The sequence below is a fragment of the Lithobates pipiens genome, unplaced genomic scaffold (genome assembly GCF_037356315.1).
Source record: "Lithobates pipiens isolate NorthernLeopardFrog02 unplaced genomic scaffold, aLitPip1_a1.2 Scaffold_16, whole genome shotgun sequence".
Lineage (NCBI taxonomy): Eukaryota > Metazoa > Chordata > Amphibia > Anura > Ranidae > Lithobates > Lithobates pipiens.
In genome coordinates, this window is record NW_027507748.1 from 468,454,666 (window position 1) to 468,481,419 (window position 26,754).

Consider the following 26,754-nt stretch of genomic DNA (forward strand, 5'->3'; position numbering starts at 1 on the left):
GCATTATTGCCCTTTCTGACCACGCATCCACGGCTATCTCAATAGAACTGGGTGCACACCGCAAACCTGCATTTAATTGGAGACTTAACCCTACACTCCTTACTGACCAAATAGTGAGAGATGACATCCACAACACAATTAACACATACTTTCGCAACAACATTGACACTGATACAAATCCGCTAAACAATTGGGAAGCCCGCAAGTCACTGGTGAGGGGTGAACTGATAAAATGGGGCGCCAGGAAGAAAAGGGAAAGAGAGGGAGAAATTACAAAACTATCCCAACAAATTGCTAACTTGGAATTACAACATAAACAATCTCACTCTCTCCCGGTAGAAGAGCAACTGGCTGAATGCAGAAAGGCACTATGCCTTCTACTGGATCTCAAAATTAAAAGATCCCTTTTTTCAAAAAAATTTTTTTTTACGAACAAGGGGACAAGAGCGGGAAGCAACTAGCTAGGGCCCTAAAGGAAGCAACACTATCAAGTCATATCCATGCCATAAGGGACAAAGAGGGGACTCTGAAATACAAATCTAAAGAAATGGTAGACCTGTTTCACAATTACTATGCCAAATTATATGACCTGCCGGCCCAACACAAACCATCCCACATAACTCAACTACAAAACAAGAAGCAATCAAAGACTTTTTGGAAACCAGTAACTTACCTTCCCTGGCAAGTGATGATGCACACAAACTGGATGACCCTATAGCTATATCAGAAATCTCAGACGCAATATTAGATTTAAAAACAGGTAAGAGCCCTGGCCCTGATGGTTTTACATCACAATACTATAAGACTTACACAATTTCTCTCTTGAAACCTCTCCAATCTGCCTTTAACTTTCTAGCAAAAAAACAGAAACAACTCCAATTCATTCTTAATGGCACACATAGCTGTTATCCCCAAACCTAACAAAGACCACTCCGACTGCGCAAACTTCAGACCCATATCACTCCTAAATGTTAATCTCAAGATCCTGGCCAAATTACTTGCCAATAGATTGAAACCCCTTCTGGCAAAGATCATAGGCCCTGAACAAGTGGGATTCATGCCAGGTAGGGAAGCTTGTGACAATACCACTAAGGCACTGAATCTTATCCACTTTGCTCAAACCTCTAAAACAGCCGGCATATTGCTTTCCACTGACGCAGAGAAGGCTTTCGATAGAGTCTCCTGGGACTACATGATGGACACCTGTGCCCATATTGGACTAAGGGAAAACATGCTATCATGGATCTCAGCCCTCTATCGAAACCCACAGGCCCAAATTAAAGTAAATAACATACTCTCAGATCCCATCTTGCTCCACAATGGAAGACGCCAAGGATGCCCTCTATAACCACTCCTCTTCATCATCACCTTAGAGCCTCTAATAAGAACAATCAACTTACACAGAGATATTCAGGGCTTCATAGTAAACAATAGAGAATACAAAATAGCCGCATATGCGGATGACCTTTTACTCTTCATCACCAACCCACATATATCTTTACCAAACCTTCAAAAAGTGTTTCAAACCTTTGGGTTCGTCTCCAATTTTAAAGTGAATCAATCGAAATCTGAAGCACTCAACCTTACCCTCCCACCTGACCAATTTAAGAGACTGAAAGACAACTACCCTTATAAATGGGAACAGACCGCACTCAAATACTTTAGAATAAACTTAACTAGCAACCTCAACACTTTATACAACGCCAACTTTAAACCTATATTATCCACAATAACGAAAGACCTGCTGAGGTGGCAACCAAAACAATTCTCATGGTTTGGTAGGGCGTCCATTTTGAAGATGACGATACTGCCTAGACTATTGTACCTATTTAATGCTCTACCCATAAAAATTCCAGAAACCTTTTTTAGCAATCTCCTTAACCACTTAAGGACCGCCGTATTGCCAATGTACGTCAACACAATGGCACAGGCAGGCACAATCACGTAAATGTACGTGCCTGCCTTCCAGCGGGTGGGGGGTCCGATCGGACCCCCTCCTGTTGGATACGACGGTCCGGTTCGCTCCAGGAGCGCTCCGTGATGAGGGGATGGCCGTTGGTTTTCGGCCACCCCCTCTGGATCGCTCCTGGCCAATGAGAAGCTTCCTCCCACTGTGTATTGTTTACACAGGAAGGAGGAAGTGATGTCATTCTCCTCGGGGCGGTCTTTTTGACCGGACTACGAGGAGAAGACTAATAGTAAGTGTGCACCAACACTACACTGACATGTAGGTACACACAGGCACACAAACCCCCCCCCCCCCCCGATCCCCCCCCGATCGACCCCCCGCCCCCCCTCCCCCCCCCCCCAGTCACAGTGTCACTGATTGCATTGATCATTTCTTTACTGATCAATGCATTCAGTGTCAGTTGTGACAGTAAAAACTGTCAGGACAGTTAGTGTTAGGTCCAGGGTAGCCCCCTATCACCCCCCAATAAAGATTTAACCCCCTGATTGCCCCTAGAGTTAACCCTTTCACCCCCTTTTGCCAGTGTCACTAAGCGATCATTTTTCTGATCGCTGCATTAGTGTCACTAGTGTTGCTAGGTAGCTAGTTATTTTTTTAGGTTCACCGCCAGGTTTTTATAGCGCTAGGTACCCCGATATACTACCCAATAATGGTTTTAACCCCCTGATTGCCGCTAGTTAACCCTTTCACCCCCTTTTGCCAGTGTCACTAAGCGATCATTTTTCTGATCGCTGCATCAGTGTCGCTAGTGTCGCTAGGTAGCTAGTTATTTTTTTAGGTTCACCGCCAGGTTTTTATATCGCTAGGTACCCCGATATACTACCCAATAATGGTTTTAACCCCCTGATTTCCGCTAGTTAACCCTTTCACCCCTTTTGCCAGTGTCACTAAGCGATCGTTTTTCTGATCGCTGCATTAGTGTCGCTACAGTCGCTAGGTAGCTAGTTATTTTTTTAGGTTCACCGCCAGGTTTTTATAGTGCTAGGTACCCCGATATACTACCCAATAATGGTTTTAACCCCCTGATTGCCGCTAGTTAACCCTTTCACCCCCTTTTGCCAGTGTCACTAAGCGATAATTTTTCTGATCGCTGCATCAGTGTCGCTAGTGTCGCTAGGTAGCTAGTTATTTTTTTAGGTTCACCGCCAGGTTTTTATATCGCTAGGTACCCCGATATACTACCCAATAATGGTTTAACCCCCTGATTGCCGCTAGTTAACCCTTTCACCCCCTTTTGCCAGTGTCACTAAGCGATCGTTTTTCTGATCGCTGCATTAGTGTCGCTACAGTCGCTAGGTAGCTAGTTATTTTTTTAGGTTCACCGCCAGGTTTTTATATCGCTAGGTACCCCGATATACTACCCAATAATGGTTTAACCCCCTGATTGCCGCTAGTTAACCCTTTCACCCCCTTTTGCCAGTGTCACTAAGCGATCGTTTTTCTGATCGCTGCATTAGTGTCGCTACAGTCGCTAGGTAGCTAGTTATTTTTTTAGGTTCACCGCCAGGTTTTTATAGCGCTAGGTACCCCGATATACTACCTAATAATGGTTTTAACCCCCTGATTGCAGCTAGTTAACCCTTTCACCCCCTTTTGCCAGTGTCACTAAGCGATCATTTTTCTGATCGCTGCATCAGTGTCGCTAGTGTCGCTAGGTAGCTAGTTATTTTTTTAGGTTCACCGCCAGGTTTTTATATCGCTAGGTACCCCGATATACTACCCAATAATGGTTTTAACCCCCTGATTTCCGCTAGTTAACCCTTTCACCCCTTTTGCCAGTGTCACTAAGCGATCGTTTTTCTGATCGCTGCATTAGTGTCGCTACAGTCGCTAGGTAGCTAGTTATTTTTTTAGGTTCACCGCCAGGTTTTTATAGCGCTAGGTACCCCGATATACTACCCAATAATGGTTTTAACCCCCTGATTGCTGCTAGTTAACCCTTTCACCCCATTTCACCAGCGATCACAGTATAAGTGTCACTGGTGACGCTGGTTAGCCAGTTAGTGATTTAGGTTCCCCGTCAGGTTTTTATATAGCGCCAGGGACCCCCATATACTACCTAATAAAAATTTGAACCCCCTGATTGCCCCTAGTTAACCCTTTCACCACTGATCACCGTATAAGTGTTACGGGTGACTCTGGTTAGTTTGTTTTTTATAGCATCAGGGCACCCACCATTTATTACCCAATAAAGGTTTAACCCCCTGATCACCCGGCGGGTGATATCAATTAGGTGTTAGGGTCAGGGTCTGCGTCGCCCCAGGCAGCGCTAGGTTAGTGCCAGTACCGCTAACACCCACACGCAAAGCATACACCTCCCGTAGTGCTATAGAATCTGAACAGATCAATATCTGATCTGATCAGATCTATACTAGCGTCCCCAGCAGTTTAGGGTTCCAAAAAAACGCATTGTTAGCGGGATCAGCCCAGATACCTGCTAGCACCTGCGTTTTGCCCCTCTGCCCAGCCCACCCAAGTGCAGTATCGATCGATCACTGTCACTTACAAAACACTAAACACATAACTGCAGCGATCGCAGAGTCAGGCCTGATCCCTGCCATCGCTAACAGGTTTTTTGGTAGCATTTTATATTTAAATCCGGAAGACAGTGCTTGGTTTTCGGGGTCCCGTACGTGGCTAGGCTCCCAAAAAGTCCCCCACATGTGGTATCCCCGTACTCGGGAGAAGCAGCAGAATTTATTTTGGGGTGTAATTTGACTTCTGCCCATAGCATGTGTGAGCAATATATCATTTAGTGACAACTTTGTGCAAAAACAAAAAAAAGTTTGTAATATTCCCGCAACTTTTGGCAAAATATAAAATATTCCATGGACTCAACATGCCTCTCAGTAAATAGCTTGGGGTGTCTACTTTCCAAAATGGGGTCATTTGGGGGGGTTTTGTGCTATTTTGGGATTTTATGGCCTTCGAAACTGTGATAGGTAGTGAGGAGTTAAATCAAAAATTTGCACCCTTAGAAATCCTGAAGGTGGTGATTGGTTTTCGGGGTGCCGTGCGCGAGTAGACTCCCAAAAAGTCCCACACATGCGGTATCCCCGTACTCAGGAGAAGCAGCAGAATGTATTTTGGGGTGTCATTTCACATATGCCCATAGCATGTGTGAGCAATATATCATTTAGTGACAACTTTGTGCAAAAAAAAAAAAGTTTGTAATATTCCCGCAACTTGTGGCAAAATATAAAATATTCCATGGACTCAACATGCCTCTCAGTAAATAGCTTGGGGTGTCTTCTTTCCAAAATGGGGTCATTTTGGGGGGTTTTGTGCTATTTTGGCATTTTATGGCCTTCGAAACTGTGATAGGTAGTGAGGAGTTAAATCAAAAATTTGCACCCTTAGAAATCCTGAAGGTGGTGATTGGTTTTCGGGGTGCCGTGCGCGACTAGACTCCCAAAAAGTCCCACACATGTGGTATCCCCATACTCGGGAGAAGTAGCGGAATATATTTTGGGGTGCAATTCCACATATAACCATGGCATGTGTGAGCAATATATCATTTAGTGACAACTTTTTGTAAATTTTTTTTTTTTTTGTCATTATTCAATCCCTTAGGACAAAAAAAATAAATATTCAATGGGCTCAACATACCCATCAGCAATTTCCTTGGGGTGTCTACTTTCCAAAATGGGGTCATTTGGGGGGGATTTGTACTGCCCTGCCATTTTAGCACCTCAAGAAATGAGATAGGCAGTCATAAATTAAAAGCTGTGTAAATTCCAGAAAATGTACTCTAGTTTGTAGACGCTATAACTTTTGCGCAAACCAAAAAATATACGCTTATTGACATTTTTTTTACTAAAGACATGTGGCTGAATAAATTTGCCCTCAATGTATGACTAAAATTTAGTTTATTCGATTTTTCTTATAACAAATTTTTCCATTTATATCGCAAAAAAAAAAAAAACGCAGAGGCAATCAAATACCATCAAAAGAAAGCTCTATTTGTGGGAAGAAAAGGACGCAAATTTCGTTTGGGTGCAATATAGCATGACCGCGCAATTACCAGTTAAAGCAGCGCAGTGCGAAATTGCAAAAAGACCTCTGGTCCTTAAGGTGTTTATTGGTCCGGAGCTGAAGTGGTTAAAGCACAGAGAAGCTTCCTCTGGGCAGACAGAAGACCCAGAATCAATTTCACTTTACTAACACTTCCCAAAAGTAGGGGAGGTATGGGTCTTCCTGACTTTAAGAAATATTTTCAGGCTGCACATATCACCAGACTCATAGACTGGCACTGCCATGGTCCAAACAAAGATTGGGTCCAATTAGAAAGCAATCTAACTCTACATAAAACGCTTTACTATCCATGGTCCATACACTCCAAAAAAGATAAACAGATAGGACACCCACTGATTGAAAACACAATCAATATTTGGCACAAAATAGCGAGTCTATACAAAATCGCATCCATCCCGGGCCCACTGACACCACTCACCAATAACCCTGATTTCCCACCGGGTATGTACCATAAACTACCACATGACCTCCTCATTCACCACTGCTAGACAAACTCGAAAATCAAAACATTTAATGCACTTAGCTCCGAGGTGGGCAGGACATTTCCTGGCCTGTAGTTTTACATGCAATTACAGGACTTTGTGGTAAACAGTAAGCACAAATCCAAATTTAGCCTCCCGTTGACGCAGCTGCAATCCATATGCTTAAAAAGATCACCGGTAGCTCACACCACATCCCTTGCATACTCATGGCTAATGTGTACGCCACACGTGGATAACAATAAACACAAAAGGAAGTGGGAACATGACCTTAAAATGAAAATTTCTGATAAGCAATGGGAAAAGGTGTGTATTCTGACACACAAATGCTCGTTAAGCTCCAATTACCAAGAGATCTCCTATAAGGTCCTCACTCAGTGGTATCTGACACCGCAAAAGGCCGGGAGATGGTCTCACCCCACCTCGGATAAATGCCGGAGATGTAAAACTTGTATAGGCTCATTTATACATACTGGGATGAAATTAAGACCTGGATAAAACATATAACGGAAACTAATCTCGAGCTGGACGCAGCTGCATGCCTGATTAATCTAGTCCCAATCACCTTAAGCCGGTACAAAAAATCACTCTCTAGACACCTACTCGTTGCTGCTAAAACACTCATACCCATCTATTGGAAAATCCCCACAGTCCTGGGAGTTAAGGAATGGTTAAATAGCGTGCAATACATTTTTAAAATGGAGGAAATAGTGGCAATGAAAAAAGAGAACAGCACATCCTTTAACAAAACTTGGCAACCTTGGCTGGCTTTTACCCTCTCTACAGATTACCGATTACTTAAGGGCTTTCCCTTCCCCACTACTCTACAGAGAAAAAGGAAACAGAAAGGAGAAAACAGAATGATTGAGTTATACATGCCTCTATTAGATACACACTTAACCTAAGGAATTGAACCTAGTGCGATGGTATCCCCCCCCGCCCCCCCCCCCCGGCTTTCAACCCCCTTTACCTTGTACCCTCTTTCACCCTTCCTCAAATACATAAACTATCCAGTGGTATCACTAGTTGCTATTTTATCTATTGGACTTTGCTTGATCTTATGTTCTAATTGAAATACTTGGTTACAACATAAATGCTACCTAATTGCATCAATGTTTGTATACATACCATTTGATGACAACATTTTTAATCCTATGCTAATTGTACACCTGAACATACTCTCAATAAAACTTCTTGATTGTGAAAACAAAAAAAAAAAAAGTTTTAAAAATGGAAGTTTTTTCAGGAGCAGTGATTTTAATAATGATTAAAGTGTTTCCCGTGCTTAGAACTGTCCCTGCACAAAGTGTCATTTGTGCAGGAAAAAAAGTCTTTTAAAATCACTTGCGGCGTAATACAGAGAGCACCCAGTGAGTCTTCTCTGTATTACGGGAGCCGATAATTCATTCATTGATAAAAAAAAAAAGCGTGAGGTTCCCCTAAATTCAATTACCAGGCCCTTCAGGTCTGGAATGGATATTAAGGGGAACCCTGCTTCAAATTTTAAAAAAAATTGACGTGGGGTCCCCCTAAAAATCCATACCAGACCCTTTATCCGAGCACGCAACCTGGCAGGCCGCAGGAAAAGAGGGGGGACGAGAGAACGCCCCTCCTCCTGAACTGTACCAGGCCACATGCCCTCAACATTGGGAGGATGCTTTGGGGGTCTGTGACCCCTCAAAGCACTATGTCCCCATGTTGATGGGGACAAGGGCCTCATCCCCACAACCCTAGTCGGTGGTTGTGGGGGTCTGCGGGCGGGGGGCTTATCAGAATCTGGAAGCACCCTTTAACAAGGGGACCCCCCGATCCTGCCCCCCCTTTTGAAATGATAAGGGGGTACAAATGTACCCCTACCATTTCACAAAGAAAGTGTAAAAAATGGTTAAATAGGACAAACACACTTTTGAAAAATTCCTTTATTAAAAATAAAAAAATTAAAAAAAGATTCCAGCGGTGGTAATCCACTCTTGCTATCCAGCGATGGATGATCATCTCTCCGGGGTCCAGCGATGGCTGATCTGATCCACGAAGGGTGATTTTCAGTCCAGCGCAGTCCATCCATGCATCCATCTTCTGTCTCCACTTAGGAGACACTGCGGGTAGGCCAGTGCGTGACGTTTGTTATATTAGGAGGGTGGGGCCACCCATCACCTGACCCCACCCCCTCTGATGCTAGAGAGGTAAGGCAGGGGTTCCCCAACGACATATGGGTGACCCCGCCCCCTCTTATGTAACGGAAACCTGCGTTACATCAGAGGGGGCAGGGTCACCCATACGTCATTGGGGAACCCCTGGCTTCCTTCGCTAGCGTCAGAGGGGGTGGGGTCAGGTGACGGGTGGCCCCGCCCTCCTAATATAAGAAACGTCAGGCGCTGGGCTCCCCGCGGTGTCTCCTCAGTGTGGGTGTTCTCTGTATTATGCCGCAAGTGATTTTAAAAGACTTTTTTTCCTGAAGAAATTACACTTTGTGCCGGGACAGTTCTAAGCACGGGAAACATGCGCCCCTTCACAGGCATACTATAGACACCCCCCAAGTACGAAATTTAAAGGAATATTACACTTTTATTGTTTCACTTTAATCATTATTAAAATCACTGCTCCTGAAAAAACGTCAGTTTTTAAAACTTTTTGCATTGATCCATGTCCCCTGGGGCAGGACCCAGGTCCCTAAACACTTTTTAGGACAGTAACTTGCATATTAGCCTTTAAAATTAGCACTTTAGATTTCTCCCATAGACTTGTACAGGGTGTTCCGGCTTTTCGAATTTGCTGCGAACAGCCCAAATTGTTCACTGTTCGCTGAACAGGCGAACAAGCAATGTTCGAGTCGAAAATGAGTTTGACTCGAACTCGAAGCTCATCCCTACCCATGATGCTCAACTACACTGCAGCATGCATAAGCATCGTGGGAAATGTAGTTTCAAAATATCTGGGGTGCCAAGGTTCACCATCACTACTCTAGCATGTCTTGAAAAAAGGTGTTTTTTCATGTGCCTTGTATAATGCCCAAGAAATATTGTTTGGAAAATACATCTACAGTCCAAATTTGGCACATAAGATGGTCATGCACTATGCAATCCAATTGGCAAATCTCTGTACAACTCAATATTTATGCAAAATATGTAATAGGAAGATACACTTCAACAATTAATTCAAATTATATGAAATAAAACAGGCTCTTGCACTAAATCTAATTTATTTAAGATCTAACTGATTGCAGTATATGATCACCTTTAAAGATCAAGAATTATGCAGGGATTGATCCATCCATATCAATCTGGTTTTATACACACTAGGTCTAGATCGATAAGTTTGAGGAGACTTTTCTTAAATATGCAGTTACCAGCAGACAACCTGGGGAGGAGGGCTATTCTGTCACTCGATGTTGCGAAAGCATTTAACAGCGTCGAGTGGACATACATGTGGGAGGTACTAGATAGAATATAGAAAATGGATGTCTTCCAGTGTTCTGGTATTTGAGGAATGGCGCTCCCAGGTAAATGAGGCAATGTTAATAGAGCGACGGGTTTATCAGAATAGGGGTACAATGGATATATTAGTTAAGCTGTGGGGTCCCTGGTTACTAACACCAGGCTTGGCCTCATTCTCTTGGATTCCAAATATAATAGTAAAGAACGTAAGAAGAGAGAGTGGATAGGGAGAAATATGGGCTGTATGGGAAGTGTTGAGTGGTGTGGGAGGAGAAAAATATACTTTGTAAAATCACTGTTACAATTGTTGTATGTATGCATATTGTAAAACTGGTATACAAGAAAATGTTGAATAAAGAGGTAATGTTAAAAAAACAAAAACAAAAAATCAAGATCTGAAAATGTATTGGGTTTAGAAACACTTCTCTGTTCTTTGTAATGTATTGAAATATTTGGGTAAAAAAAAAAGCACTGTAGACAGATTGCTCTTAAGTGGACCTCCCCACATCCACCGACTGTGTCCGATTGGATTGTAGATCTCAATAGGATCATTGTTTTTGAAAAGCATACATATTCCCTAGGGAACTCCCTGAATAAGTTTGATGTTATTATCTGGTCTAGATGGCTTAAATCTATGACTTAGGTATCATGTAAACCAACGGGTATTGTGTAATACTGGATATTGTCATTTTTTTGTGTGTGTGTTATATATACTCTGTGTGTGTGTGTGTGTGGGGGGGGGGGGGGGGGGGGGGTTGTTGAAGGGGTATGGTCTGGGGCTTATATTCTTTTTCTCTCTGGGGTGTTTTGGTTTGAGGTGATCTCTATTTTTGTGGTTGTGTCTGTATTGTGTCAATGTTGTTTTCATATAAAATAATAAAAAGGATTTGATTAATAAAAAGAAAAAACACATTTCAAAGATATATTAAAAGTGATGGGAATGAGATTAGCATCAAAAGGGTTAATTAACCAAGAACCCCTACTAATTGCAAAAACAAGACACCCAATGAGAGGAAATTAACCAATTGTGTTGTGCTATTATCAATGAGAAAACCGCAGTTACCCTCGCGACAGTTGCAGTTTACATATGAGGGTATTTTTTATCACTATTTGCTCTTCAATGTGCACTGGTTCACACGTTCGATTAATTACTTTTCTGGCGCACCAATAAATATATGAACTGGTGCAGTGCCTTCTTCTTAGTAAATCACCCCCAAGATTTGTAGCAATGGAAGTGCCAAAACAGTGAGTTTACTCTATGCCAGATTTAGTTTTTAGGGCTCAACTCACTAAAGCAGATCGCAGTAGATATTTAGGCGATCTGACACAAAATGTAAATTCACTATCACTTTATGTGGTTTTTACCTCAAAAAGTAAAAACGCTCAGTAAATACCTCATTATATGGTGTTAAAGTCAATTCACTAAAGGAAACAAATAAATAAATGAATGTATGTTAAATAAGAAGTTATTCATGCATGCAGTATTTAAGGAATGTAAAATATAATAGCCAATATTGTATAGTATGTAACTTTTGTATCAGTCTTTCAACAGACCTTACTGCATTTGAAGTGATAGTGAAAAGAGAAGCAGAATGCTGGCGAGCTCCCCTCTCTGCACTCCTGCTATCATCATGCTCATTGCACTGCAGCTCAACTGATTGGCATCTTGTCTTGCCCCCCAAAGTCTTTAGGTATTTGGAGTCTGACTGAGTATTTCAGACATCAGAGTATACTAGATTGATTGCACTATTCAAAACTCCAACATAAATAAGGCATGAAATGAGTAAGTCATGGACATAATTACATCTGATATAGGGCAGGTAACAAATACACGCATTTACCAGTTAAACCTATTTGGTTTAAATTTGTCAACAGTTTTTGTTTTTTCTGTATTTTCTTTTTTTATGAAGGAGGGGAGGCAGAAGTTGAAGGTATTTTTTGTAAAGAACATTAGTCAGTATTAAATTATATATAAAGGTTAGATTTAACATCTCCTATGAACTGAAACAATACATGAGATCAGCATCATAATGAAAACACAACATGATTACAATTTAATAATATAAGTGCTTCACTAGGGGATATCATTTACATTAAAAGATAAATGGAACAAACCGAAATTAACAACTGTGCAAGGAATACAGAATCTCCAATTGACACTAATAATGCTTTGATTTAATATGGCATGCAAGTATATCACTGTGATTCCTAAGAAACCAAAAATGTTATGTTTTAGCATTATGTTTACATCTATATACAATTTGCATTTGTAATTTTATAATGTATTTTGCATTTTATATTTTTTATTGCATTCTAAAATATCCATTGTTATTGTATATGCATCACTTATGGCAATGCTCTTCATCTGACCAGAATTAATATAAAATAAAAATAAAGATAGATAGATAGATAGATAGATAGATAGATAGATAGATAGATAGATAGATAGATAGATAGATAGCAACATCATTTTATTACCTGTTCATTCTGCCACTAAGGCTGGTCATAGGTGGTTGGAATCCCAGCCGGTTCAGTAGCAATGGGCCATGATTCTAACCATGTATAGGCAGATTGAATGTACCAAGTTAATTGATCTATCAACTTGGATACAACCAGCCTGTCAAATCTTACATGCAATTATAGCTAGATGCTGGTATGGAAATCCAGCAAATTTCTTTACTGCTACCCGTGGTAGCAGGAAAGAAATTTACATCATATATGGCCTGCTTAAGTCTTTAACATTTAACAAGGTGTCCAGCAAAAGTGGCAGTTGAATGGTTGAGCCAAACCATTTAACATTGTTATTAACCCTATCTAAAAAGGGGTAGCCAGGGGCAGTAAAAAGAGGTGGCTGAGTTGTGGTTTTACCACTTTTCCCTTCCCTCCCATGAGAATTCTAACATTAAAGCCCAACAGGGCTTTACACATAATATGTGGTATTCTTTTCTCTGAAGTTTTTGAAACATAATTTTGGTAATATGCTGGCAAAGGAAATTCCTTGGTGCGTTGGCACTTTCCAGTCCTGGTTTAGGCCTTTTCTGCAGAGCTGGAAGAATGCTGGGCCAGTGAAAAGCCTGAGCACCCCACACATAAGATCCCGTCTTATGTTATCCCATGCCTGAAAATGCTTCAGCCGTGGCGAGTGATGGCTGAGGAAATTAAGACTCTTCCTAGAAAGGCCCTGGAGAGGAAGGTTTTGAATCTGCCTTAAGTAAGTCACTGGCCTTGAGGAATTGTCCAGGCCCTGTTATGAGGGAGGGTTTGCATTTGCTGAATCTAGAGAGAATCCCTTAAAAGTTTGGGGATTTATCCTGGCACTCATTCCATGGCAGAATCTATATGAAGGACATCCTAAAGCATTGCTCTATGGAGAACTTTGGTTGTCCAAGAGTGGAGTGTGGCGGTGTGCATGAGACAATGGACCATTTCTTTTTTTTTTCCTCAATACTTTATTTTTGCAGAAAAACATACATTGGATACAGAAACCATATAATAGTGTAAGCATCAAGATACGTCTCAAACCAAGGAGGATCCAGTTCACATACAGCAGCATAGCTAGCGATCTCAACATAAACATGTAATCGGAACTGTGAACGATCCGATCCGAGGAGTCTCTGAATAGTAAGGATTGCTAGGCATCAGGGCAACCCCATGAAGTCCCAGCAAAGCAAGAAAAGGAAGGGGAATCAATGAGAGAAAAAGGAAGAGAGGGGAGAGGGAGAGAAGAAAGAAAAAAAAAGGGGGGGAGGGGGTAAGGTAGGTAACAGGGTTAGGTTCCATCCACCCGAACTTCTTCCAGGCCATACGTTTTGTCAGATACCTGGCGTACGGAGAGGGTACATTTGATTACTCCCGCCAGGCTAGTCTTGCGTACTCCTTAGAGTATACAAATTCGTGCCAATAAAACCATTGTCTAGAAAACTTCTCGCTGAGGCCCTTGTCTGTGGCTACCAAATCTTCTATCGCATGAATGTCAGCAACCTTTTTCAGCCAGACGGCAATCAATGGAGGTTGTGTCTGCTTCCAGTACAGCGGAATGCATCCCTTTGCGGCTGTGACCACGAGGGGCAGAATGGACTTCCTATATGCTTTACTTGGTATATCGTGGTGGTGCAAGAGGAAGAACGTGGGATCTTTCGGCACAGTTCTATCTGTGAATCTTTGGACGATACAATGGACTTCACTCCAATAGGGCTCCAAGAGCCGGCATGACCAGAAGATGTGGAGCAACGACCCAACCTCCTCCCCACATCTCCAGCATAGGTTCGAACACTGGGGGAACATTCTATGAATCTTTACCGGGGTATGATACCACCGGGTCAGTACCTTGAACCCCGTATCCTGTTGTATGGCACAAATTGATGTCTTGTATGAGAACAAAAAGAGTCTATCCACCTGTTTCTCTGTAAACGCTAGCCCAAGTTCTCTTTCCCAATTGGTGATATAAGGAAGCTTGTGGCCCTCTGCAGGTGTCACTAGCAGTTGATAAGTCAGAGAAACTGCATGGGAAAGTGGGGACTGGTCTAGGCAAAGTCGTTCAAAAGTGGTAAATTGTCTCTGGAACGGATCCGGAGGGGGAAATGACCTGAGGAAATGCGCCAGCTGTACTTTTTTCCAAAATGACAATCCTGCCAGATTGTCATCAGCCACAATTTGTTTTCTAGTCCAGTGTTTCAAAACTCCAGTCCTCAAGGCGCCCCAACAGGTCATGTTTTCAGGCTTTTCGATATTTTGCACAGGTGATTTGATCAGTTTCACTGCCATAGTAATTACCACAGCTGTTTCATCTGAGGGAAATCCTGAAAACATGACCTGTTGGGGCACCTTGAGGACTGGAGCTGAGAAACACTGGTCTAGTAATCCATTGGCCATTGACCACAAAGTGACAGGCCTGTGCACGATCCATTGTTTTCAGATCTTGCAATTTTGGGTCTTGGAGTCCAGGGGTGAAAGCTGGATTCCCCACTATGGGAGTGAGCGGTGATGGAAAGGGTGCCAATGAAAAGTCCTGGAATACATTCTGGCTGATCTTCCTGGTTACTCCTACTGTGGGATGGTCCAGCACCCACTGGGGGATATCTGTCTGGCACCAAGGTAGGGATTCAAGGGGCATTCCCGCCAAGATCTGCTCCACCTTAACCCCTTGTTTGAGCTCATCATGGCGAAACCAATCAAGCACCCGAGTCAGGTGGCACACCGCATGGTAAAGATTTGCATCAGGCAAGACCATGCCCCCCCTGAGCTTCGGTAATCCTAGGGTAGAATGTGTCAGCGGGGAGGTTTTTGTGACCATAGGAAGGAGACCAGAGTTTGGTTCACCATCCTAAGGAAAGAACTCGGGACCTGGATGGGGGGTGCTTGAAAGTTATACAGCAGGCGGGGCATCACGTTCATTTTTACAATGTTGCAGCGGCCGAACCAATGGACCATTTCTTGCTTCAGTGCCCCTAAAATATAGAAGTCTATAAGATGGTGGATGGGGCTCTGGTATTCCTTTTCTTTGGAAAGAGGGGGGACCCCTGGAAATAGAAAATCTATGGTGTCCTACTATGATAAATGGATTGGCAACATCAGCTTTGACTCTGACCAGGCCACACCTCCATTCCTATTCTTTCCTTCCCACTTGAGTTACTCGGAGTGGCCATACAGGGCTTTTGAGACTCATTAGGGGGCCTGGATAAAGGCATGGAGGTGTGCGGCTTTCTTCCTGTCCTTTCACAGCCCCTAGATTTTATTATGATCAGATTTTTGGAAAAAGGTTAAATGTATGGGATCAATGTTTAATCATTTATTAGCCTGTTTATGTGAAGGTTAGGATTTTGTTGAAGAGCATCACGATAATAGTAATCCTAAAATGTGTCTTGGATTGTATATTTAGTTTTCTTTGGGTTTTTTTTCTGGCAAAAAAGCTGTTTTTTGTTTCTATGCTTTTTCATTTATCTTATATGTATGTAAATATGTTTTTCTTATGTTTGTAAGATTTTTTAATGAACAAAAATTTACACAAAATATGGCTGTGATGGGGGGTGTCTTGATGGCAGATCGAGTGGGTCACTAGTCCCAGAGCTCTGTGAATTATCTTCCATTCTGCCATCCATCCTTCACCGATCCACCATTGGGAGATACCACTAGCCTCCTTGGTGCTCCTCCTGAACCAGCAGCATAGTAAAAATAGGGCAGAATAAAGTGCCCACAGTGGCCAATATGCTGGATAAATTCTCCAGGCAAGATGGTGCCGACAACCTTCCTCCCTCGGCAGCTGCAGTCACCTCACTGCCTCCAGTGGACACACAGGAAGATTTCACTCCTTTGCTCCTGATCCTCCTGGCTTTCCCTGCAAAACTGAGCTGCATGTGGATCCTGCTTTACACGCTACAGACTCAGGTGAGCCTGACCCTCCTCCTGCTGAACACACTTTAACTCAAATAATCAATCATTCAGAACTGCAAGGGTACATTGACTGCACAGATAGAGACTATTCACATTGACTTATCCCCACTAAAACAGGATGTTAAAAACTTGCAGGACTGCACTAGGGCCACAGATGAAGGCATCAGTAATGTGGAAGACACCCTGGCTCCCCTTGCTACCACTATGCATGAGGTATTCAGGGAGCTGGTGGCACTCTGGGCCAAAGTGAATGAACTCAAAAAACAGGTCCCACTGCAACAATTTACATTTTGTGGGCATTCCTGAGAAATCGGAGGGGGCCAACCCAGAGAAATTCTTGCTCACCTGGCTGAGAGGGACCCAGGGCCAGGATGTCATCCCTGTTTCCTTTGCCATTGAACGTTCACACTACACCCCCTCCTCGACCTCCTCTGGCGAGTGCCTCACCATGACCTATTATTGCCTGTATCCCCAACTTTCAGGACAAGGGGGCTAGATTGTGGGCTGCGAGTCTTCGGGGCGAGCTTCGTTTTAATAGTCAAGTGATTCATATCTTTCTGGACTTCTCAGCCGAAGTCCAACATCAATGAACTTCCTTCACTACTGTCAAAGCCAGTCTACAGGAACAAGGTGTCCAATACTCCATGTTGTATCCAAAAAAACTCAAAGTCAACTCTCCAGGCAAGTCTTATTTTTTCACGTCACCTGCAGAAGCCTCCTTCTGGAAATTATGTAAATATAAAAAGTATGTAAATGGTCATAACAGGTGCAGTATACCTATAGGATGAGGTCAATGCCATTATATATAAAAATCAACGTTCTATCTCTATGTGGTAAAATTAACATCTACCAAGTTTAAATGGTGAAAACTTCTCTTGAATATATACTTATAGACAATATGAGGGTTATAAGTTCCTCCTATATTCAATATAAAGGCTCCAGGCTGTATAAGAGGATATGTAAATGAAAGGTCTATTCACTAACACCACTAGATGAGACTTTTGGCTACACACAGCATTCTGGCAGGCGCTGAATGATGTTTACAATCTGGCTTGCCACTATCAATACCTGCACTGTGTGGTATCTACATTAAAACCAGCTTCTCTTATCAGAGATATTATACAGACCTTCACTGGTTTTACGTTTATTCTCTCTGTTCACATTAGCCCTATAAGGAATGATGTTCTTCTCGGCCATTCTGTTACCCCTCCTCATCCTGACATTACCCACATTACCCACATTGTCTGTTCTGCACATGAGGATGGCTGTTCCATCTGACATTTAAACTCTTTAGGATCGTTATGACATCCTTTTTCAATTTATAATGAGGATCAAATCTGATGTTCTGCTCCCCACTCCTACTACTGCCCCCCATCTACACTTGATGGTAGCATCACAGGTTTTGTTGACTCACTTTTTTTGTTTGGGACATTGGCTTTCTGTAATTGTGATGGAAGAGCAAGGTGGGTGGGTTGGGTTATTGTTGTGCTTCTGTTTTTTTCAGTTTTTTTGTTTTCTGTAACTAACTAACTATTGGTTTTGAAATGCCTGTGCCTCCCTTACATGTCTTTTACCTGGCTCTGTCTGACACTTTTGCTGAGAAATGCTGGGTACCCTACATGGTATCCTACAAATGCTGATATTTTTCTTCTTTAATGTTATGGCTAGTAATTTAAATATTTTCTTGTGGAAAGTTGCAAGGCCTGAACTTGCCCACAAAAACGGTTCCTGATATTTTCCTTTTTTTAAAAATACAAACCACATATCATATGCCTGCAGGAGATCCATTTAGTAGCCCCTAAACTTCTTGCACACAAAATGGCTTGGATTGCATGCTCTTTTCATCCTTCCCATACCTCCTACTCCAGAAAAGTCTCAATATTGCTAGCCAAGTTTCTACCAGCTGAAATTGTTCATGTTAAAACAGAAGAAGAAGAAATAAACTATTAGATAAGCACCTGAACGAACGCAACATACAGGGATATATACAATGTAATACTGACATATAATCACACACATAGGTTGGATGTGATGGACTTGTGTCTTTTTCAACGTCACCTAATAAGGAATTATGTAACTCATTTTTTTTTCCCATTTCAGTATCGCCAGTGCTTGTTTTATTAGAGTGTTGGGTTGAAGAAAGGAATAAAGAAATTATATGCTTCTTTTTTGGATAGAATTGTTATGATAAAACTCCCACATTCTTTTGTCTAGAGTTATGGTGTCTGTGGTGAAGTTATGTAGTAAATGTTGGATCTGGAGCATTTTAAATGTATTTTTGTGTTTTACTGTTTCTGAGATCTCCTTTAGGGTAGAGTAACCAGCATGTAACCACGTTTGAACCAAGAGGCCTGGTATTAAGAATGCAGTGGTGTATCACCTAGGAGTATATGTATGGGTTCCTGACTTCTTTCTAGAAGGCCTGTCCAAGTTTTTTTTAGCAAAGCGGTAGTAGAAGGGTGGTCTGGTAAATACACAGGTTTATTAGTGGCCGCTGCAGTTAATAAAGCTCGGAGGTTCTTGTTTTACACCACATGTTGTTGTAATATGACCCATTGCTTTACTGGGGATGGGTTAACCCATGCTTTAAGATGTTCTAGAAGAATCGCTCTATAATAATCTTTAATCACTGGGACTCCCATACCTCCTTTTGATCTGTGCGTTGAGAGGGAAGAAAAAGCTATTCTTGCTCTAGTTCCTTTCCAAATAAAGGATCGAAATGAGATATCAAGTTTATTAAAGAAAAGGACTGGTAAGGGTATTGGTACTACCCTGAAGATAAAGAATTTTTGGTAATATAACCACTTTAAAAGTTACCATCCTTCCCAGCCAAGAGATGTCAAATCTGCCCAGTTGTAAGAGTTCATTCTGAACAGAATGAAACAAGTTTTTATAATTAGCATCATAAAGGTGGTTAGATTTAGCTGTTAGATCTATCCCTAGATATTGGATTTTATCATTGTCCCAATTGCAAGGAAGTAATAATTTCATTTTTTTGTGACTAAGATTGTTTGCTAGAATCTGGCATTTGCATGTATACATCTTATAGTAAGAAATGGCGCTAAAGATTTCAATCATTGCACATACCTCTGGTAAGGAGGATTCTATCCCAGTGTCAATATGACGCCATCTGCGAATAGTCCTTTCTTATGGTTTTTGCCGGCTACTGAAATGCCTTTTACAGTCAGTGAGCTCCTGATGGCAGCTGAAAAGAGTTCCATAACTAATGTAAAGATCAAGGGGGAAGGGAGACAACCCTTCCTTGCGCCATTGGTGATTTTGAAGGCCTCAGGGAGTACAGAGGATTTAAAAAACTTGTGCCAATTGGTTTGTGTATAGTGCTAAAGTGGCTAATAGGATAAAACCTGAAAAACCCAATTTTTTTTTAAGAGTAGCTTGTAGATACCCCCAATGCCTTTTCAGCATCTAGAGGTATAAAGGCCGTAGGCAGTTTGCGGCTTTCAGCTAGGCAGAGCAGATTGAGAATCCTGCGGGTGCCATTAGGAGCTTGATGTCTTTTTACAAATCCTACTTGATCAGGGCTATTAGGGAAGGTGTTGGAGATATATTGCATACTGTGAAAGGATGCTTTAAAAACTAAAGCAATATACTAGGTTTGGGTGAGTATCTCATGAGTCAGGGGCTGCTCCATCCCTTTAGACTAAATACAACAAAGGTATCTCCCATGGGACTTTGTGGCAGCCACAAAATTTTGAAACATTATAGTTAAAATGAAAAAGGCTTTATTTAAACAAAAAATTTAAATTGCATTCATGCATCGTGACTGTCTGGTCTAAACTTTATACATGATTACATGATATGGTCACCCAGCTAAGGGTGACCATAAAGTGCGTTGTACATATGATACTATAGATAGCCACCGATTATTCCCAATGCATTTTGATTAAACATTCTCTTCCTTATGCCGCGTACACACGAGCGGATTGTATGGCATACTTAGTCCATCATACAATCCGACGGACAATCCGTCGTAGTTTCCACTGAACGAACTTGACCACACACGGATACACAAACAGTCCGTCGAAAGCTTGCGCGATGACGTGTACAGCACGTACAACAGGACTAGAAATAGGAAGTCCAAGACACAGCAAAGCACCCTTCCGCCGTGTAAATCCTTTCTAGGCATGCGCCATTCTTAGTCCGTCGAACTAGCATACTGACGACCGTATTGTCCGCTGAAACCAAAGTACGACGGACAGAATTTAGAAAAAAACGAAATTTTTAGTACTCCAGACTGCACGCTGAAAAAGTCCGCTGAAGCCCACACACGAGTGGATTGTCCGCTGAAATGTGTTTCGACGGACTAAGTACGCCATACAATCCGCTCGTGTGTACGCGGCATTAGGGGATATAAGGTGGATCAAACCTATGTAATATACAAAAACAATGAAATGTATATAAGTATAATATAGTTTCCAAATGAACCAGTATTAGAAAAGTCACGCCCATGGTGAGATGACTTACATATGTGAATTGACCAGGTTCTAGTGTTTAGACCAGACATTCTCATGCAATTTTTGCCTAAATAAAACCTTTTTTTTTTTTTAACTATATTGTTCAAAATTTCTTGGCTGTCACAAAGTGCCACAAAAGATATCCTTTTTGTATTTAAACTAAAGCAATAGCTTTTTGACAATAAAATGTTCTCCAATCAGTCTGATGTAAGTTGTGATTTTTCTAAAATTTTCGTTTTTAGAGCAACCTTTTTGCCTAGTAACAGCTGACCTGAGTTTTAGTGTCTGCGTTTAAGTGTCCAGGATTCCAGGAGAGGAATGTAATCTAGTGCTTGGGATGTAATGTTTCCTTTGTTGGAAACCAATACTTGTACATGGACTGATATATTTACTCAGTCTATTGAGCTACATAATTGCCATGTGTAATTACACAGATGTGGGCAAACTTGAAATTTTTCAAACATGTGCATGACCAACTGATTTAGGTGCACAAATTAAGATGGATTAATTTTAAAGTATAATTTTTTCAGGTGGGTCACTTCCTATAAACATGAAAATAACATTTCACATTTCATTTAGCATTAGAGACAAAAGAGCAGCTGTAATCGGAAATTATTGGAAAAAAATGGACAAAAAAAATATAGTTTAACATTTACCTAATCACAATTGTCAATATCGGCAAATATGGATAATATTAAGGTGATTGTTATTTGGCACTTTGATTGTGAGTTTGCAAAAAACAACATTAGGAAGCATGAGAAAACCAGCAGAATTCCAAAGAAGACAGTTGGCACTGCATTTGGGGTTGCATTGCTATAATAAATCTGCAAACACATAATTACTGTTTATCAAAGGTAACAACACCAAATATAATGACAGTATGTGCCAAGAACGTACCTAGAAAGAGAAACTATCATTCCAATTGAAAGTTCATTGAAATTCTACAGAAATAAAACTTGATAACTGACCACAAATAATAATTATCAAGATGGTAACCCAGGGGTTGATTTACTAAAACTGGAGAGTGCAAAATCTGCTGCAGCTGTGTATGGTAGTCAGTCAGATTCTAACTTAAGCTTGTTCAATTCAGCGTTGACAATAAAATCGGGAAGCTGATTGGTTTCTATTCAGAACTGCACCAGATTTTGTACTCTCCAGATTTTTTTTTTTAACATAAGATTTTATTAAGTTTGTACAGTACATGTCAGAACAGTGGTACAATCTCAGCAGTGATTATCTTGGCAGTATACAGTGGTAGATCAAGAAGAATATATAAAAAGAAAAGTCAAATATGGGCTAATCAGCATAAGAAACATATCAGATTATATTATGCAGTCTTGTAATATCCCTTTCAAGCCAGAGTTGCAACCAGAGGGCAAAATCAGTATAAGGTACAAATCACTACGGGTGGGATACAATCATCTATACCAAGCACATGTCATCCCCATCTAAGGCAAAAGGGCAGACAAGTTCCCCGACCCTCCCCACTACAACCATCTTCTTACTCAGAGATTCCTGTTTCATCCTCAGCTTAGTGACTAAGTAAGTGGCCTCTCTTTGGTCCAGGGTCCCCATATCTTGTCAAATTTTTTGGGACAGTTTCTTCTCAGGTATGTCAGTTTATAGAACTGCAAGGCCGCATCAATCAGGGCTCTCCATTGTCACCATTGGGGGACTAGGATCCTGCCATTTAATTAGGATAGCTTTCCTAGCATAGAAGGCTGAGTAGAATACAAATTGTTTTGTAGCCTGCGATGCTGAAATCATATCTACAATACCCAGTAAGAGGGGCAGCGGATCACAGGGGACTTCAAACTGGCCCATGGAGCTGATCTCTGATGCCACCCCCCTCAAGAAGGTCTGCAAGTACTCACAGGACCATACAATATGGAAGAAAGTACCTGAGACCAAGCTGCATTTAGGGCACATACCACTCCTGTTAGGGTAAATTCTGGACAAACGTTCTGGGGAGTAATAAGCTCGATGAATAAACCTAAGCTGGGTGTATCTGTCTCTAGAGGATATCATGAGAGGCAGATATTGATGAACACCCTCCACCCAGTCCCCCTCCTCTAGTTCTGGTATGTCCCGCTGCTATTTGGAGAACAGACGGGAGACAACAGAGGTATCAATACTGTTTAAAAATATAGGGTCGACAGCATTTTCTTTTCACTCGATAGGGCCAAAATGGTCTCCACAGGGGTTGCCTCCAGAGTGATAGCGCATGAGAACTGCGCTCGATAGGCATGCTGGAGCTGGATATACCTAAAAGGATATACCTAAAAAATATAGAGTTAGGCAGCTCATGTCTGTGTTTCAGTTCATCAAATGGAAGCAACCCCTGTGAGGAGGAGACATCTGCCAAAGTCTTGATACCACTCTGGGCCCACAGCAGCGGGTCCGGAATGGTTCCAAAATGGGGCAACCGCGGGTTCCCCCACAGTGGAGTATCAGGGGACCAGCTGTTAGGTTTCCCTATCCTGGCCCTGACCGCGTCCTAGACCCTCAGTGTGGTCCGCATCGAGGGAGTGACCCCCAGATTGGACCTAGGGCCTCTGTGGACTAAGTTCCGGAGTTCGGAATAGGAGCCCAAGAGCGCCGCTTCAAGGGTAGCCACAGGGTTTGCCGGTTCTGCAGACATCAACCACTGCACCATTACCAGGACCGCGGCCCAGTAGTACTTAACAAAGCAAGGTAGAGCTAAACCCCCTAAAGAGATCGGAAGCTGAAGCGTGCTCTGTGCTATTCTCGGGGGGCCACCGTTCCAGATAAAGGAAATGATCAAACTGTTTAACTTCCGAAAGAAAACCTGGGAAATATGCACTGGGGTTTGTCGGAACAGATAGGTGAACTTGGGCAGGACTGACATCTTGATCAAATTAACTCTGCCCATGGGCGAGAGAGGCAAAGTCTGTCATGGCAAAGGGAAAGGCAAAGCACTGTCGTGTCAGTGAGGACAAAACTGGTTCAAGATTAAGAGGTATAAATTGGGTCAGGTCTTTGTGGATTATCACCCCCAAATACTTAAACTGGGTAATCACCTGAAGTGGGGCGTTAACCGGGAGCCCGGCATCCGAAGGGTGGAGGGCAAACAGGACAGACTTGTCTTAGTTTACTCGGACACCTGAATACCTGCCAAAGCTGTCGATAAGGGAGAGGGCCTCCTCCAGGGACGTGGATACCTCCCAAAGGTATAGAAGTGTGTCATTGGCATAAAGGGAAATTTTCTCCTCCACAGGGCCCAAGGGGATGCCGCGGATCACCGAAGAAGACCTGATCAATATGGCCATTGGCTCTATGGCCAGTGCAAAAAGCGCCGGGGAGAGCGGGCATCCCTGTCGAGTGCCCCTGCAGAGGAGGAAAGGGGGAGAAATGCCAGACCTAGTGCGCACTCTTGCCCTAGGGGCACCGTAGAGAGCCTTCACCCAGGAAATAAATCTGGGGCCAAAGCCAAAGCGGAGCAGGACCCCCCAAAGATACTCCCACTCGACATAGTCTAATGCTTTTTCAGAATCCAGGGAGGCCACTGCATCCGCCGGGGCCAGGTGGGCATCAGATCCCAGAACCGTGTATAACCTCCGGAGATTTATATCCGTACCCTTACCCGGCATAAAGCCAGTCTGGTCCTCATGAACCAGGGCAAGGATCACCTCGTTTAATCTCCACGCCAAGACCTTAGTAAGCACCTTGGCGTCGGCATTAAGCAAGGATATAGGTCGATAAGAGGAACACAGCTCCGGGTCCTTGCCCGGTTTGGGTATAACCACTATTATTGCCTCAGCCATGGACGCCGGTAGGGCCCCCCCCAAAGGGATTGAACTATCATATAGTGAAGCCTGGGGACCAACATGTCCCCATACTGTTTATAGAATTCTGGAGGAATCCCATCAAGGCCCAGAGTTTTCCCCGCCTGAAGTTCCCCCAGTGCCCGCTGAACCTCCTCCACCGCTATGGGGGCCTCCAGAGAGTCCCGGGCCTCGGGAGAGAGAGTAGGGAACTGGATTCAGTCCAGAAATCGGTCAAGGTCAGCACTGGAGTAATCCACCTGGGAGCTATAGAGATCACTATAGTAGGAAGAGAATCGAACATTTATGAGTGAGGGGTCCACCAGCACAGTGCCATCCAAGCCCCGAATATGGGCAATGGAGGTGACAGGCTGTTGCTCTCTAGCCAACCAGGCCAGAAGGCTGCCGTTTTTACCCCCCTGCTCAAAAATGTGGTGTGTCTGAGCCAGTTGTTGCTTTTTTGGCCCAGAGACCCTAAGAAGCATCACCTCCCGATAGTCCGTTTGCATGTCTAGGTAGGTAATAGGGTTCTGCGTGGAGGCGTAGCGGGCCTCCAGCTCCCCTGCAGACGCCTCAGCCTCCACCAAAGTAATCGCTGAATCATGTCGGGCCCTAGCTATAGAGGATTGGTATGCCCCCCTAATGTATGCCTTAAACGCATCCCACACATTAACCACTTGCCGACCGCCGCACGACGATATACGTCGGCAGAATGGCACGGGCAGGCATATGGGCGTATATATATAAGTCCCTGCCTTCCCGCGGGTGGGGGGCCCGATCAGGCCCCCCGGTGCCTGTGGCGGATGGCATTCGTTCGGGAGCGATCCGGGATGAGGGGGCAGCCATTCATTCATGGCCACCCCCTCGCGATCGCTCCCGACGAATAGAAATGCTCCGTGACATCACTTCCTCTCCTCACAGGAGAGGAAGTGATGTAATCTCTCCTCCGTGTCGGTATTTTTCGTTCCGGCACCGAGGAGAGAGGATCGGTGAGTTGCACCAACACACCACACGTACAGTAGAACATGGCAGGCACACTCACACCCCCCCTTTACCCCCCGATCACCCCCCCAATTACCCCTGCCCCCCCCCCAGTCACAGTGACACCAATTGCATTTTTTTTTTTGCATTGGTGTCATTTGTGACTGTAATAACTGTTAGGGCAGTTAGGGTTAGCCCCCTTTAGTTCTAATGTGCCCCCCTAACCCCCCCAATAAAGGTTTAACCCCGTGATCACCCCCCGTCGCCAGTGTCACTAAGGCTGGGTTCACATTGCAGCGGTTTATGAGAACGAATGTGATTCGCACCGCACTGCAGTGCAAATCACATCCGATCTCTGTGCGATTCGAGTTCAGCCATACAGATAGTATGGCTGAATTCGCGCCGCACCCGCCGCACCCGCCGCACCTGCCGCAAATTCGCACGGGACCCTTTTTTTGGTCCGCAGCAGAATCGGATCGCATTGGTGTTCACACCATGCAATCCGAGTTTGCAGATCGCACTGCGATATGCGAACTGATCTGGGGGTGTCATTAACATTTCACTGACACTCCCAGCAGTTCGCATAGGGCAGTGTGAACTGCCGCCGGGAGGCATGCGATGCGGGAACCCGCCGCGGATTCGTGGCGTTCCCACATCGCTCCAGTGTGAACCCAGCCTAATAAGCGATCATTTTTCTGATCGCTGTATTAGTGTCACAGGTGACGCTAGTTAGGCAGGTAGGTATTTAGGTTCACCGCAACTTTTTATAGCACCATGGACCCCCATATACTACCGCATAAAGCCCCCTGATTGCCCCCTAGTTAACCCTTTCACCAGTGATCACCATATAACTGTTACAGGTGACGCTGGTTGGTTAGTTATTTTTTATAGTTTCAGGGCACCCGCCATTTATTACCTAATAAAGGTTTAACCCCCTAATCACACGGCGGGTGTCATTTGTGACTGTAATAACTGTTAGGGCAGTTAGGGTTAGCCCCCTTTAGTTCTAATGTGCCCCCCTAACCCCCCCAATAAAGGTTTAACCCCGTGATCACCCCCCGTCGCCAGTGTCACTAAGGCTGGGTTCACATTGCAGCGGTTTATGAGAACGAATGTGATTCCCACCGCACTGCAGTGCAAATCACATCCGATCTCTGTGCGATTCGAGTTCAGCCATACAGATAGTATGGCTGAATTTGTGTCGCA